At 53.1% G+C, this 14,627-nt stretch overlaps 1 protein-coding gene and 1 pseudogene across 1 annotated transcript in view; one reads left to right on the top strand and one right to left on the bottom strand.

Annotated features, from left to right (window-relative positions):
- The window catches only part of LOC131588452 (zinc finger protein 208-like), a 443,404-nt pseudogene that overhangs the window by 163,174 nt on the left and 265,603 nt on the right, over positions 1–14,627 (bottom strand).
- LOC131588621 (gastrula zinc finger protein XlCGF49.1-like) overlaps positions 2,587–14,627 on the top strand; it is a 243,448-nt gene continuing 231,407 nt past the window's right edge. Inside the window, exon 1 of the mRNA XM_058857577.1 lies at positions 2,587–2,681. The gene's annotated coding sequence lies outside the window, so the exon portion shown is untranslated. The remainder of the gene's footprint in view (positions 2,682–14,627) is intronic.

The raw sequence follows: 14,627 nt of genomic DNA, 5'->3' as shown, positions 1-14,627 counted from the left end.
GGAAGGAGGAGGAGCAGGAGGAGGGAGAAAGGAAAATGAGGAGCAGGAACAGGAATAGAAGGAGAAGCTGGAGGTTCCAGTGCCCCCTGTGTCCGCAGCACCCCCGGCCACGGGCCCATCACCCCCACCTCATCCTGCAGGTGAGCAGGGAGGGGGAGCTGGTCCCAAATCTGTCAGGGGGTCCCTGAGAGGGTCTTTTTATTGGGGTGTGTTTGGAACTTGCAGATTGTGGAATTGAGCCCCAAATATTGTCTGGCGTCCCTGGGAGGTTTTTTTTCTCTGTGTGTGTAGGTTTGGATCTTGCAGGACCCCAAAGCTGAGCCCCTTGGGGGATCTTTGGGGTCCACGTGGCCATTGCCCAGTATTGGCTGGGGGTGGACATTGGTCCAGGGGACCCCCAGGAGCGCAGAGGAGAGGAACCCCAGGGACCCCCAGAGTGGGGAGAGCAGAGAGGAGCGATCCTGGATCTCAGGGACCCTGGCAGCTTGGAGAGGTGGGAGCCTGGAGAGGAGACACTCCTGAGATCCCTGGGATCTCAAAGCAGAGCATTAGGGGAAAAAGGGACCCCATGGACCCCCAAAAGCCCCTGGATCATCGCTAAGGAGGACCCCAGAGAAGGGGGAACCCCTGGAGCCCTTGGACCCCCATCATCCCAGGGAAGGGAAACCTCTGGAAGCCCAGAAGTGGAAAGACAAGAGATGGGGAACTCCTGGGAGATTTTTTGGGGCTGAATCTTGATATTTTGGAGATTTTCATGGACACAAGACTCCTGCTGAGCTCTAGACATGGACTTGGGCAGGAGGAGCCTCTACTCCAAGGCACTCCCACTTTGATTTCCCCCAAACCAGGATTTGTCATTCCATGGCCATGGCCAGATGGAGGAGGAGGAAAAGCCCCAGAGATCCTGCATGAGGAGGGGCTGCAAACCCAGCCCAGGGAGCTGCAAGGAGGAAGGATTCCCCCCCGTGCCAGGAAGGTGTCCAGAGATCCAGCCAGAGCTCAGAGCAGGGGAGAGAGCTCATGGCAGGGAGAAGCCCCACAAATGGAATGTGGGAAGAGCTTCAGTCGCAGCTCCCACCTGATCTGGCACCAGAACATCCACACAGGAGAATGCCCCAGCGAGTGTGGGGAATGTGGGAAGAGCTTCACTGAGATGTCCAATCTGATTTGTCACCAGAAGATCCACACAGGGGAGAAGTCCTACACGTGTGGGGAGTGTGGAGAGGGCTTCAGCTGGAACTCCAGCCTTGGGGCATACCAGTGCATCCTGAGTGTGGGAAGAGATTTCCAAGGAGCTCAGGTCTCATCAAACGTCAGTGGATTCACACAGACGAGAGGCACTTCCACCACCCTGACTGTGGGAAGAGCTTCACAAAACTGCACCCTCATCAGGCACCGGCACATCCACACTGGGGTGAGGCCCTACGAGTGTCCCCAGTGTGGGAAGAGCTTCTCACAGAGATAAACCTTGACCAAACAGATCTTCCTGACTCCCTGTGGGCACCTGGGTGAACACTGGGGCAGGAACATCCATCAGAACACAGACCAACAATGGGAATTGCAGATTGACTGGCCCTGAAGATTCACCAGAATGCAGAGATACACCCACAGCCCCTGGAGAAGCCCATGCCTGAGCAGGGGAATGCCTGAGATGAGGCTGTGACCCCGGGGGACACCTGTGGACAGAGGGGCCCCCGCTGGAGCCGCCTGTCCTGGAAGGTCTGACCCTGTGGCAGAGTGACCCACGCTGCAGCACTGTGAGGGGGCTGCTCCCCATGGAATGGACTCAGTTTGGAAAAGTTCCAGGAGACCTCTCGGGTGGGAGAGATCCGAGTGCAGCAGGGGAATGACTACTGTCCCTGAGAAGCGAGAAAAGCCACGGGAGATGAACAGACCGTGGCCCCATCCCAGCTGGCGGAGCCTTGGAGCTGCCGTGGGGGCCGTGGGGCTGCCCCGGGGGCTGCGCCCCGAGCCGGGGCCCCTTCCCAGTGCTCCCAGTGCTGGATCCAGCCTGGAGCAGCCAGCGAGGGCTTCAGCTGGGACGGCAGAGAGGCGCTGCTGGGGGGTCCCGGCTCACTTCGCTTTGGTTGGCTCTTCCCAACCTGGGGACAAACGATTTTGGATGTTTTGTGCAGGAAATCTCTCCTCTCCTCCACTCAGCCAAAGGGGTTTGGTGCGGTTTTCCCTTTTGGGGGGGAAATCAAAGCAATGCACCAATTCTCCTAATTAGACGTAGGAGAAGTGAGGCTCCACGGCTTCCCGCTGAGCCAGAGCCACCCAGCAGCCAGGGCTGGGCAAGGCGGGCCGGGAGCTGCGGAGAACTTTGTTTGTGTTGGGAGTTCAATGGCGGCTCGGGCCGGGCCCGTTCCAGGGCTGTTCCTCATCCCCGCCTTTCCCCTCACGCAGCCCGGGGCGGGCCCTGAGAGCGCGGGGCGGGGCTGTGCCGTGTGCAGAGCCCGCCGCTGGCTGCGATTGGCTGCTTCTGCCGTCACTCGTGGCTCTGGCGCGCGCTGATTGGGCAGAGCGGGGACAAGCCCGGCCCCGCTGGCGCCCCCAGGGCGGCCGTGGGGCAGGAGAGCCGCCATTGCCGGAGCGTCTGTGCGGGCCCGGCAGCGGCGGCAGCAGCGGCCGGAGCCCGGTGAGGCGGCGGCGGAGCTCGGAGGCGGCCCCAGCCATCGCAGGTGGGAGCCGCGCTCGGTTCTGAGGGGGCTCGGGGCTCGCTGCGGGCCCGGGAGGGGGCGGCAGGGGGCTGTGGCGGGTGGCTTGTGCCGTGGCCGGCCCGTGTTGGCCCTGGGCTGAGGGCGCTGCGGGAGCGGCTGCCCGCGGTCTCCTTGCCGCTGGGGCCTCGGCAGGAGGCGGTGGCGGAGCAGCGCTGGCTCGTCCCGCTTCGTGTCGGGAGGCCGGAGGTGGCTGCGCTGTGCCCGGGGCTGGGCGGGAAAATTCCCGGCGCCAGAGGTTTGTGTGGCCCAAGGAGCCAGAGGAGTGGTGTGCAAGTGACTTTATTGCTGCCCAAAGGGAGAGGCCATGGGCCATTTGCCATGCGCTCTCTCCAGTTGTTGGAGGACGCGGCCTCGTTTTTGTCCTGATTTTCCCGGCCGCATGTCCCTGTCCCTTTGCCCAACACTGGCGGAGGTGCTTGGAAGGTTCAGCCTTCCCGATCCGCCTGCTGCATGTCCTTTTTGTATAACACCCGATATTCCTGGCTCTGTGAAGTGTTTGTTCTTCTGGAAGTTCATGAATGTGTTGGGACTTGCTCTGAGAAGCAGTCCTTAACAATTAGTAACATTTTCTGTAACTGATGGTTTATCCCATTTCTTCCTTATGTAGAAGTCCCTGGCCCTATCTCCAAGCAGATTCACTCATTGCCTCTGTTTTTTCTTCCTGGGTGTTCTTTGGTTTTGGGATTGCTCTCAGTGCCCTCATTCTCTGTCCTTTTGTAGCCGTTTGTGGCTCAGGAGGCCTGGCTGCCACCTGCATCCCCTTGCTCAGCTGCTGAATGAGCTGCACTCAGCAAGGTGTGGTGCATGGTAAAAAGATGAGAGTTGCTGTAGCACATGAGAGGAGAAATAGCATTTGTTTCATGCGTGGCCTGCCAGGGAAGCACAAAACTGTGTCCCATTCCCATCCTTTCCACGTTTGGACAAGTACATGAGCTGCTTTGCTATTTCCTTTGTTATCTGTTTTACTACTTTTCCATTGCCATCTATCTGCCAAGAGTAGTTTGAGTTACTTAACTTCTCCACAAACTCTGCCTCGATTTTCTGCTAATCGATAATCTGATCCCATCCCATGGTGAAATGTTGTGTTCCTCATCTGAGTGGATTGGTTGGGAGGAGGGTCAGGAGCTGGAGCTGTCTGGTTGGTTATTATTTCAATGACATCCTGTAATCTAATTATGCCATTGAAATGATAAATGGTTTCTCTGGTACCTGATATGAATTCATCAGGGTTCCCAGGGTCTGGTCCATGGTATTGCAGGATTTCTTCTGGTGGTCGTTCATCTTTTCCTCATTTTTGGGTGCTCCCTCCTGATATGCGAAATAAAAAGAGCTCTATAACTCGCAGAGTAGTTTTAAGAGTAGGTATGAATTTATTCAGCACTGAGGTGGATGGGGGATATCTCCTCCGAAAAGCATGCACACATTTTTGATTTGGTTTTTCTCTTTTTATCTTTTACAGACTAGGTTTACAAGATATGCCTAAAACATATTCATTTTTTAACTCTGCTTGTCCTCACTTCATATTACAATTAACTCCATGCCTCTTTCATTCCTCTGGCCACCTTTTGGAACTTTAAATCTGTTCTTTCCGGCTTAGGGTCTGAAGAATCTCCTTTATCTGGTGGTGCCTTTGTCTTTGCATCTTGTTTGTGTATTCCAGCTCCTTATCTTACCTTGCAGTCTGACTCTTTTCTTGTTCTTGTGGATCAGCGTGTCAGGGTATGGTTTTTGTCAAACCCCCCTTTTAGTCAAGCATTTCTTTGTGTTTATTTCCTAATTTTTAATTTCTGTTTCACTCCAGCCACAGCTCCATCAATTGTCAGTTTTTCTCATATTAAATCATCACATTCTTGGAATTCCCAACTGATTTCTCTGAACTTGTGGTGGCAAATAAAGCACAGTGGATTTATTTATGGTACACCCTATATAACATAGACAGTGACAGCACATGTTGGAGTGGGGACAGGGATGATTCCCCCCAATTTGTTTTAGTGCAGTTTTCACAACATTCCCCATTTTCTGTTTTCCTTTGCAGCTTAACCAATTTCTGCTGCAGAGTCAGATATCCTCACAATGGGCTCTGCCTTTAGCTGTGCAAATTCCATCTGTGCAAGCAGGCAGAGCTTGGGCTGAGGGGCAGAGAGAATCAGCCCAATTCCTCCTGCAGGCAGGAAGCCCCTGGTCCATTGAGAAGGCTTTGTCCCATCAGTGTTAATTTGCATTTCTAAAGCTTCTCTCCTGGCTGCCTGGATCAAAGCTTCTCTTCCAGGGCAGACATCCCATCACTCACACGTGGCCCCCACTGATCTGCTTTTTTTTTTTTTTAAACAATATTTTATTAATTGTTTATGTGTTAAAGCGCCAACTTTAAAGCTCTTCTAGTTTTCAAAGTGCAGCTTAAACGTGAACATTGAAAAACTCATACCATCATTTTATCATCACTAAGAGTCACGTAGAAATATAAAACAAGAATGAGAAAGCAATCAAGTGTTTTCCTTCTCCTAGGACTAAAAACTGATTCTCACACCACTGGCCCAAACAGAACCGACAATATAGTAGTAAAATTATTATGAAAATTTATTCTAACCGTGTAATCTTTTCACTGAAACTGTGAAAAACAAAAACTCTCCACAATGTCTTTAGAGAAATAAGGCATTACTTGATTCTGGCCAGGATGTGCAACAGGAATAATTTCATGCACTCTTAGGCTGGGTGTGCAGAGAGAATCATTCCATGACACATGAGTTTGACTAGATTTTTCCAAAACTTTATACAGTCTGACCCCATAGAAATCCATTGGTTTAATGTTCATTGGTTTGAAGGTGTGGAGTTGTTTGGATTTGGTTTCCTGTTGCAGCCGGATTTCTGTGCCTGTGATGTGAATTAGGTGGGCACTCCTGGATTTCCTGCTCAGCCTTTTCCAGACCAGGTGTCTCCAGCTGTGCCTGGGGCAGTGTCTGGGGGAGATGTTGGTTGATGTTTGCTGCTGGGTGTTGATGTTTTGTTGATGGTCGTTATCTGGGTGGGAATCTTTTGGGCTATTCCCAGTCTGTTGAGATGTTAAACACATCTCTGCTGAGTGGTGGAAAAGAAACATTAAAATTCCTTTCCCCAAGGTAAAGGCAAACCTAGTGTGACCAGAGAAATAAGATTTTAAACCATTTTAAAGTTGGTCTATTTTGCCAGAATCGAATCCCAGGCAGAGCAGAGTGTGAGTGTAATTGAGAGGCAGAGTGGAATTGTCCCGGTGCCTTCCCCAGCAGCTGTGGCGAGGGCAGGCACAGAAAGGGCTGAAGCTGCAAGAGTGAGAGCAAGGATTGTCTGGCAGTGGCTGGAGATGGCAAAGGAGGGTGGCCAGGCCGAGGATTTGAGCAGAGGATCTGTGGGCAGGCCCAGGGGCTTCCCCCGCTGGGGAGCCCTGGCTGCTGCTGCGTTGCCTTCAGTGCAGGCTCAGGGGTGGCCTGTTTAATATTCCCTTCCAGTTCAGATTTCTGAGTCTGGAAGAGCCATGGCTGGGGCATCAATCATTTTATTTTTTTCATTTTGTTAAGTTTTGTTCTCTTTCTTATGTCGACCCCGTAAAATTGAGAATACCTGGGAGTAAAATGTCACACAATGTTCTGGCGAGAGGAGAGAATCCTCAATCCAGCTCCTACAATTCCCTGTTAATCCTAAGAATTGCTGCAGTTCCTTCTTAGTCCTAGGGATCATTATTTCTGAGATTCCCTGAACGCTCTCATGGTCAATGCAAGACAAAGCTTCAGTCAAAATAGTTCCCAAATATTTAACCATTTTCTCTACCATTTGCCCTTTTTTTTCAGATACTCAAAGCCGCTTTTTAGCCTGAAAATGAAGCCATTTCACAGAGGCTTCCTCTACCTCTTCTCCTTGTCCTCCTGACTGGATCAAGTCATCCACATCCTGCATTAAGCCAGTCCCTGGGGGTGAGGTCAATTCCTTTGATATTTCCTGCAAGGCTTGCCCCAATCAGGCCGGTGCTTCCGTGCATCCCTGCAGAAGGACTGTCCATGTCTTGAGCATTTTCCCTTCTACCTCTTGTTGCCAGCCCAAGGCAGAATTCTGTTTGCATCCTGTGGAAGTGGGCAGATCCCCAGAAAGCATCTTTTGCATCAAGTTGTGAATGGCAGCAGTGTGAGGAGGGCCCCTGGTTGAGGATGGTGTAAGGATCTGAGAGTGTGGGGTGCCTCGGTTTCATCATCTCATTTCTTCTTCTTGGGTCCTGCAGCATTCTGTGGATTCCATTGGATTTCTTGTTTGGCAGGATAGGAGCATTCTAGGGAGCCATCCCTTGCTCCCCAAGCCGTGCCTTGAGCAGGGCTCACAGACAGGCTGTGAGCCCTTCCTTCCCTCCCTTGGAACAGGGGATTGCTTTTCGACACCTCTTGTCCTGGTTGCTTGAGGGAAATTTGGAGAGGCTCCATATCTAATTTTGCCAATTTCCCTGGGTCTGCCCACACTTGTGGGTTCACTTCAGCCATGGCTCTGCCCGACATTTGACACAGAGGTACAACAGAACCAGCCTCTGTATCACCTTTTGCAACAGTAATTTCCATTTCCCATTTAGCCATCAAATCCCTTCCTAGTAAATTACAATCACAATTGTGAGCAAATAAAAATTCCTGCATTTCAAACCCATCCCCCCCATCTCCTAATAGTGGCTGAATAAAACACACCCACTCATCTTTCCCACATAGTGCCTTAATTATTAAAATATTCCTTAACAATTTTCCCCCCTTAAGTGTAAGATTCTGAGTGGATGGAGAGGCCCCTGTGTCCATCAGGAAAGGTCTCCTCTGGATCCAGAGCCACCCTGGATGTTCCCAAGGGCTGCAGTGTGGTGGGTCCCTGGTGGAATGGGAGCTGTGAGAGCGCTAAGAATCCGTGTCCATCAAGGGCTGGACTTGCTGGTGCTGAGGGTGCTCCTGTCTGTGCTTGCAGTGTCCTTGTGCCCTGCAGCTGGAAGGCTGATTCCTTGCCAGGGGCTGTTTGGGTGGGCTGTCCCCTGGCCAGGAGGGCAATGCCTGTGCCAGGTGCTTGTGGCCGAGGGTGTCCCCTGGGTGCTGGGGCCCCCTTGGGCCCTGGGCTTGATCCCTCAGGGGCTGTAGGAACTGTGCCATGGCCTTTGCCTTCAGCTTGGCCTTTTGCTCATCCCTTGCTGCATTCAGCTGCTGAGCCTTTGTGAGCAAGTGCTGCAGGGGCTTCTTGTGGCCCTGCTGCAGCCCCCCTCAGTGCCTGTGGGTGCTCATCGTGTGGCAGCTGCTGAGCTTTCTGCAAAATCCTTCCTTTCTGCAGGGACCCAGCACAAAATGCTTAAAAGATCATCTGGATCCTTGCAGGTCTAATCCCCATTTCTGAGCTGTTCCTTCCTGGTGCTGGCTGTGCTGAGGCTCCCCTCCCCAGCCCGTATCCCAGAGCCGGTCCCTGTCCTGCCGCAGTGTCCAAAGGCGGCCCCCCCGGCGGGCAGGGCCGGCAGCTCCACGGGGCCGGGCAGCGGCCGGGGCGTCCCGCAGCCTCCTGGGGGCCGGGGGCCACTGCCGGCCCTGCCCGGGGGGTGCTGGGGTCAGGCAGCGCCCGGCGCTGAGCCCCGGCTGCCCCACAGCCCCGGCCCGGCCCCACAGCTCCCCACAGGCCCCCAGCCCGTGCTCCCGGTGCCGCAGCTCTGCGCCCGCTCCTGCCGCTCCCAGCTCAGAGAAACCCCCTGAAATCCTGACCTCCTTCTTTTCCTGTCCTGGAGAACTGGGATACAAAGGATCTGAGTCAGCTGGCAAATTCTGAGGATAAGACCCTTCTGAAAAACATCCCAGTCCTCGGTATTTTTCTCTTCCTCCTCTTTTCCATCATCCTGTTTCTTACCCAATGGATTCCTTCTGCTGCTTCTTGCCTTAAGCACATTCCTGCACACTCCCCTTCAGCCAGTCCCTTCCCAGCACGCCAACACCATCCATCCCCTGTTGTCTAAATCCCTTCTGGATTTCCCTTATTGCCCCCCTGGGTGTCCATGTCCTTAATTCCCTCTGGGAGAATGTGTAAACTGCCTCAACATGCTCCGAAGGGACCCTTGAGAGATATTTTGGGATCCTCATCCCTTTGGCTGGGAGCCCATTCTGGCTTTCCCTTTTGTCCCCTCCCTGGGTGCCCTGCCATGTTTACTCCCCGAAGATGCCACTGGAGTCACTGCTGAGATTTTCAGTGCTCTCTCCCTGCCGACTCTTGAGAGCCCCCCTGATTCGTCCCTCGTCTGTCTCCTGCTCACTCTCGGGTACCCAATCAATCCCCGGTGCCGCCGCCAGCCGAGGGAGCCGATCCCCCAAACTGGGTGAGGCACCTTCAGCTGCACTCAGTGCCCGCCGGCCCGGACGGTGGAAGGAATTGCGGAGGAGCCCCAAGGTGTGTGGAAAAATTGACATCCCCAGAGGTTTCTGTCCACAAGGAAGACAGAGGAGTCCTGCAAGAGTAATTTCATTCATAACAATGGGTGAGGCCGTGGGACATTTCTAATGAGATTTCTCCAATTCTTGGAGAACAAAGCCTCCTTTTCATACTAATTTTCTTGGTCACATCTACCTCTCCCTTTCCCCATTGACTGAAGTACTGGACAGGTACAGACTTCTCAATGCACCTCCTACATACCCCCCTTAGTATGCACCCCACTTTTGTATAGCTAACGATATTGATGGCTGCGTTAAGTCTTTGTTGTTCTTCTGGAAGTTGATGAATTTAGCAGGACCTTGGCTGAGCAGCAGTCTGTGTCATCAATTAATAACATTTTGTGCAGCTGATGGCTCCTCCTGTCCCTTCCTTATGTCCACGTCCCTGGCCCTATGTGCAATGAGGTTGACGGGATCAGTTTGTAAAGAGCCTTTGTTGTTGTTCCTTTGCTGGGGTTCCCCCGTTTTGGGGCCATCCCCCCTGGAGCAGGGTGTCCCCCCTTGGTGCAGGCGCAGGGCTCAGGCAGGGCTGAGGCAATCAGAGCGCGCGGCGCTGATGACTCATCAGTGTCCAGGCAGAGCCGCAGCTGCCAGCGTTCCCCAGCTGGAGCCCAGCTGCGCCCCTCCCCCCCGGGCCTTGGCGCCCCCCTTGAGGGGAATTTGGGGAGGTGGGAGGGGGGAGCGCCAAGGCCGGGCCCCCCCGCGCTGTGGTGGCGGGAGCGGCTGCAGTGGGGAGCGAGTGCGGGCGGAAGCGGCCGAGAGCCCAGCGCTGCCCCAGGCCGAGCTGGCCCAGCTCCATCCGTGCCCCTGCGGTGGGATGCTGTGGGACTGGGGGGGAAGAGGGAGGCGGCAGTGGGTGCTGGGCCTGGGGGCAGGAGGAGAAGGGAAGGAGAAGCAGGGTTGAAGAGCAAAATGGTGAAATTATGTACCTGGGGTTTTGCAGAAGGAGGAGTGTGAGGTAGAGTGGGGACTCAGGAGGAGGAGGAGTAGGAGTAGGAAGAGGAAGCAGCACAAAGTTTATCTCTGTTTCTGCAGTCCCCCCAGCCCCAGGAGTGTTTCCCTCTCTCCCCCACATGCAGCGGGTGATTGGGGAGGGGGATCCACAATTTTCACTGGGCTGAATCTTGGTGTTTCTGAGCTTTATTGAGCTAAATGTTGGTGCTTTAGTTTCTTGTGAGGGCTGAACGTTTCTATTTTGCAGGGGGTTTTGGCTGAATCTTGTTGTTTGATTAGTTTTTCATCTGTTTTGATATTTGGAGGATGACTGGGCTGAATCTTGGTGTCCTGGAGGTTCTTACAGATACAACTGCCAAGTGACTTTCTGATATAAACTTGGCCAAGGACGAACCCCCAGTCCAAGGTGCTCTACTGTTGTTTTTTCCCCCCAAACAGGATTTTACATTCCTGAACTGTGTTCAGATGGAGAAGGAGGATAAGCCCCAGAGATCCCGCACAAGGAAAGGCTGCAAACCCAGTCCAGGGAGCTGCGAGGAGGAAAGATCCCCCCTGTGCCAGGAACACGGCCAGAGATCCAGCCAGAGCTCAGAGCAGGGGGAGAAGCCCCACAAGTGCTTGGAATGTGGGAAGGGCTTCAGAAAGAGATCTAACCTGCTCCGGCACCAGAGGATCCACACTGGGGAAAAGCCCTACGAGTGTGGAAAATGTGGGAAGAGCTTCAGAGATATCTCTTACCTGATGAGACACCAGGTGATCCACACAGGGGAACGGCCCTACAGCTGCTTGGAATGTGGGAAGAGCTTTGGGTGGAGCTCTGACCTGAGAACACACCAGCACATCCACACTGGGGAGAGGCCCTACGAGTGTCCTGAGTGTGGGAAGAGGTTTCGGACAACCTCCCATGTCCTCCTTCATGAGCGGATTCACACAGAGGAGAGGCCCTTCCGCTGCCCCGACTGCGGAAAGGGCTTCAAGCACAACTCCACCCTCACTGCCCACCAGCGCATCCACAGTGGGGAGAGGCCCTACGAGTGTCCCCAGTGTGGGAAGAGCTTCTCACAGAGATCTGACTTGACCCGACACCAACGGAGGCACCAGTAAGGGAAGCCCTGCGAGTGCCCCGAGTGCGGGAAGAGCTTCGTGCGCTGCTCCAGCTCCGTCCCCCATGGGAGGATCGGCGTTGGATGATCCCCAGTGACCCCCGTTGGGCAGAGCCCTGGTGATCCGTGGTCCTGGTGATCCGTGTTGGGAAGACACCTGGCTGGGAGGCTCCACATCTTCCTGGCTCCCTGTGGGCACCTGGATAAAAGCAGGGGAATGAAAATCCAACAGGATACAGACCGACAGTGGGAATTGTTGACTTTCAATCCTCGAGAACCTTTTGCCTCAGGAGCTGTGTGGGCAGAGAAAAGGGGGTGACACCGGGCTTGGGGGGCCCAGAGGGGAGCACACACACTCTGTGGGGGGGAGGAAACGACCCCCGGGTTTCCCCCTCACCTTCCTGTACAGGCAGAAGCCGAGCCCCAGTGCCAGGAAGACAAAGCCCAACATGGAGCCGCCAATCCCCTTGACATCTTGCTGTGGGTAGCGTTTCATGGCATCCCTGGGGCATCTGCAAGTCAGGACCTCCAAAACCTCTCACAGAACCCCCAAGCCCCTCCAAGCACCCTCCCAGTCTCCCCCAGCCCACCCAGGACCCTCTGAAACCTTTGGAGTCACTAATTTTACGCAATTAAGAATTTTAGAAAAATTGGAGATCTTAGCTAGAGATAGGCCTTGCTGGAAGTTGTTAGAGTTAATAATTGAGAAGCAGGATTTGAGATAATGAATCTTGGTCATAGGTAAAAAATTACTTTTCATTGTATGTTTGTTTAGATGTGCTTATAATGAGAAAAGAGAAACTGATAAACGGGTTCAGGAAGATCACAGACCTTACATCTGGAAACCCATTTCAAAGTCACAAGGGAGGAAACTGGAGTTGTACCAAATGTCATTTGTAATGTCACCCATTATAAAGGTAGAAAGGTGAGAGTGAGGAAGAGCGGTTTTCCTTCATCTCTTGATGACTCCTCGCCAAAACGACCCCCTCCTCAAATTAGGGAGCCAACCACGCAGGTGTAATGACATTTTAAATCATTACCGTGCATTTTAATCCAAAGCGGAGCATGGGAGGTGTTAACATTATACATATGTATTAGTATTTTGGATATTTAAGACTTTTGTAAATAAATAGACACTGGAATCTTTTGTCAACTTGCAGTGTGTATTAAGGGGTGACTCCCTCACTCGCCCAGTGCTGTGATTAAACATCCACTTTGTAACTTTAAACTGTTGGAGAGGTTTTTTTGTCCATTAACAGATTGATATTGATACTGGATCAATATTGCTATTTTGGTAAATCACTCCCAGTCTCTTCCCAGCCTCCCCAGGACCCACCAGAGCCCCTCCTGTTCCTCTCAGGATCCCACAGCCCCCTCCCAATTTCTCCCCACTGCCCCTGGACCCCCAAACTCTCTCCCAGTCCCTTCCCAGCCCCACCAGGACTTATCAAGTCCCCTCCCAGTCTCTTCCCAGCACAACCAACCTCATCCCAATCCCTGCTTTCCAATGCCCAATCTCCTTCCAGCTCCTCCAGGCTCACTCAAATCCCTCCCAGTGACACCCAGCACCCCCAAACTCCCTCCCAGTGTCCACCAGGACCCCCAGAACCTCATCCCACCCTCCCCAACATCCTTTAATCCCCTTCTCAGCCATCCTAAGCACCTCAATCCCTTCCCCAGTTTAAACCAGTCTATCTGTAACTCCCTCCCAGTTCCTCCCAGCACACCCCAGTCCCCCTCTGGGCCCCCCCAGTGCCTCCCCCGCTGCCCCCGGCGCTGTGGGGGCCGGGCCGTGCCCCAGTGCCGGCTCAGGGGGTGCTCCAGGCTGACGTGCTCCACCTGGCAGCTGGAGCTGAGCCCGCATTGCCGGGGGCGGTTTCCAGCAGCACCAGGAGCTGCTGGCTCCAGTCCCCGCTGGGGAGCACGGCAGTGGCCAGCACGTGGCCCGAGAGCTGCTGCTGGCCCTGGGAGCAGCTCAGCTGGATGTGGGCAGGGGAGAAATCCATCAGGGAGCAGAGCAGGCGGCCGGGGCCGGGCTGGGAGCTCCAGGGCACCAGCGAGATGGACACGATGGGGGTGATAGTAAAAGGTTCTAAAATCTTAGAAAATTTGGAGACTTAGCAAGAAAGTTAAGTTTGCCAAGCCCTGGGAAAAGTAGGCCCTGGGAAATGTTAGACCTTGTGCTCGCTAAAGATCAGGTCAAACTGCACCTGTGTAATCAGTATATGATAAATGATACGATTGTTAGATATGATTAGATATAATTATTGTTTAAAGAACATGAGGAACAATGTTAGGGGGCTGGGGGGGGATCACGAGGAATCCATGCTTGGATAAAAACAATGCTTACAATAGAACAATATAAGTTTAATAATTAATATGTAAGTTATATAAGGATGGAGTGTAAAAACATGTTCAACTCAAAACCAAGTCGGGTCAGATTTGGGTATGTGTACCCCTGATACCCAGAGCTCTTCAATAAAGCACCTTCATATAATCATTCTGTGATTATGTGTGTTCCTGAGCTCTAACATTTTGGCACCCCAGATGGGACCCTGTGAGTGCTGCTGAGCTTGCTCACGACCCGATCACGCTCCAGCCGGCACCGAGGGATTCTCGGGGAGCCCATCCGGCTGCGACCGTCTCCGCTGCTCACAACGTCCCCGGGAGAGAAAGGTAAGGTGCTTTACTTTGGTTTGGGTGCCTGCCAGTTAGACACAGCGAAAGCTGCGCGTGGTTGGGCTAAAGGAATTCCTGTTGGTATTGCCCAGGCGCCGTCTGTCAGACGAGTGCGAAAGCGTCGCAGGTTCGGCATTTGGTGTATTGTAGTTGTGACATGGAGCAGGGTTCTGGGCTGCAGTGCTCCCATACTGGGTACTTCTCCTTTGGGGTGCTTATTAGCACATTGGAAACAAGGTAACTTTGGGGAAGAATTACATAAGACTAAGTTAATTTATGCGAGATCTCCCACAGAAAAAGACCCCAGGGACCCCGTCTCATCTGTTGGTAGCTATAACCTCTTCTCTCTTTCTTTACTTTGTTTTCTTTATTTCTCTCTCTCTCTCTCTCTCTCTCTCTCTCTCCTCTATCGCATAACCCTTGTGGTTGGCACTAAAATAAAAGTACATTATTGTTGTTTTGATTTAAACTGAAATCCCTTTGTGTCCTTTTTGCACTCTGAGATCAAACAAACCTCTCATGAGTCCCACTCGCGTTATTGAATCCTGACATTTAAACTGGAGTCACGGACAGGATTTCTGACAGACAGAAGGGGCTGCAGGTTTGTTGTGCAGTCTGTATTAGGGGAAGGACGTCTCGCTCCAGCCACACCCAGCCCGACACTCCCAAAGAGTGAGCGGTGTCTAGAAAGCAAGGGGGGCGACTCGAATTTCCCACAAACT

This window comes from Poecile atricapillus, chromosome 26, assembly GCF_030490865.1.
Source record: "Poecile atricapillus isolate bPoeAtr1 chromosome 26, bPoeAtr1.hap1, whole genome shotgun sequence".
In the NCBI taxonomy this organism is placed as follows: Eukaryota; Metazoa; Chordata; class Aves; order Passeriformes; family Paridae; genus Poecile; species Poecile atricapillus.
This window is presented reverse-complemented; position numbering and strand designations above follow the sequence as displayed.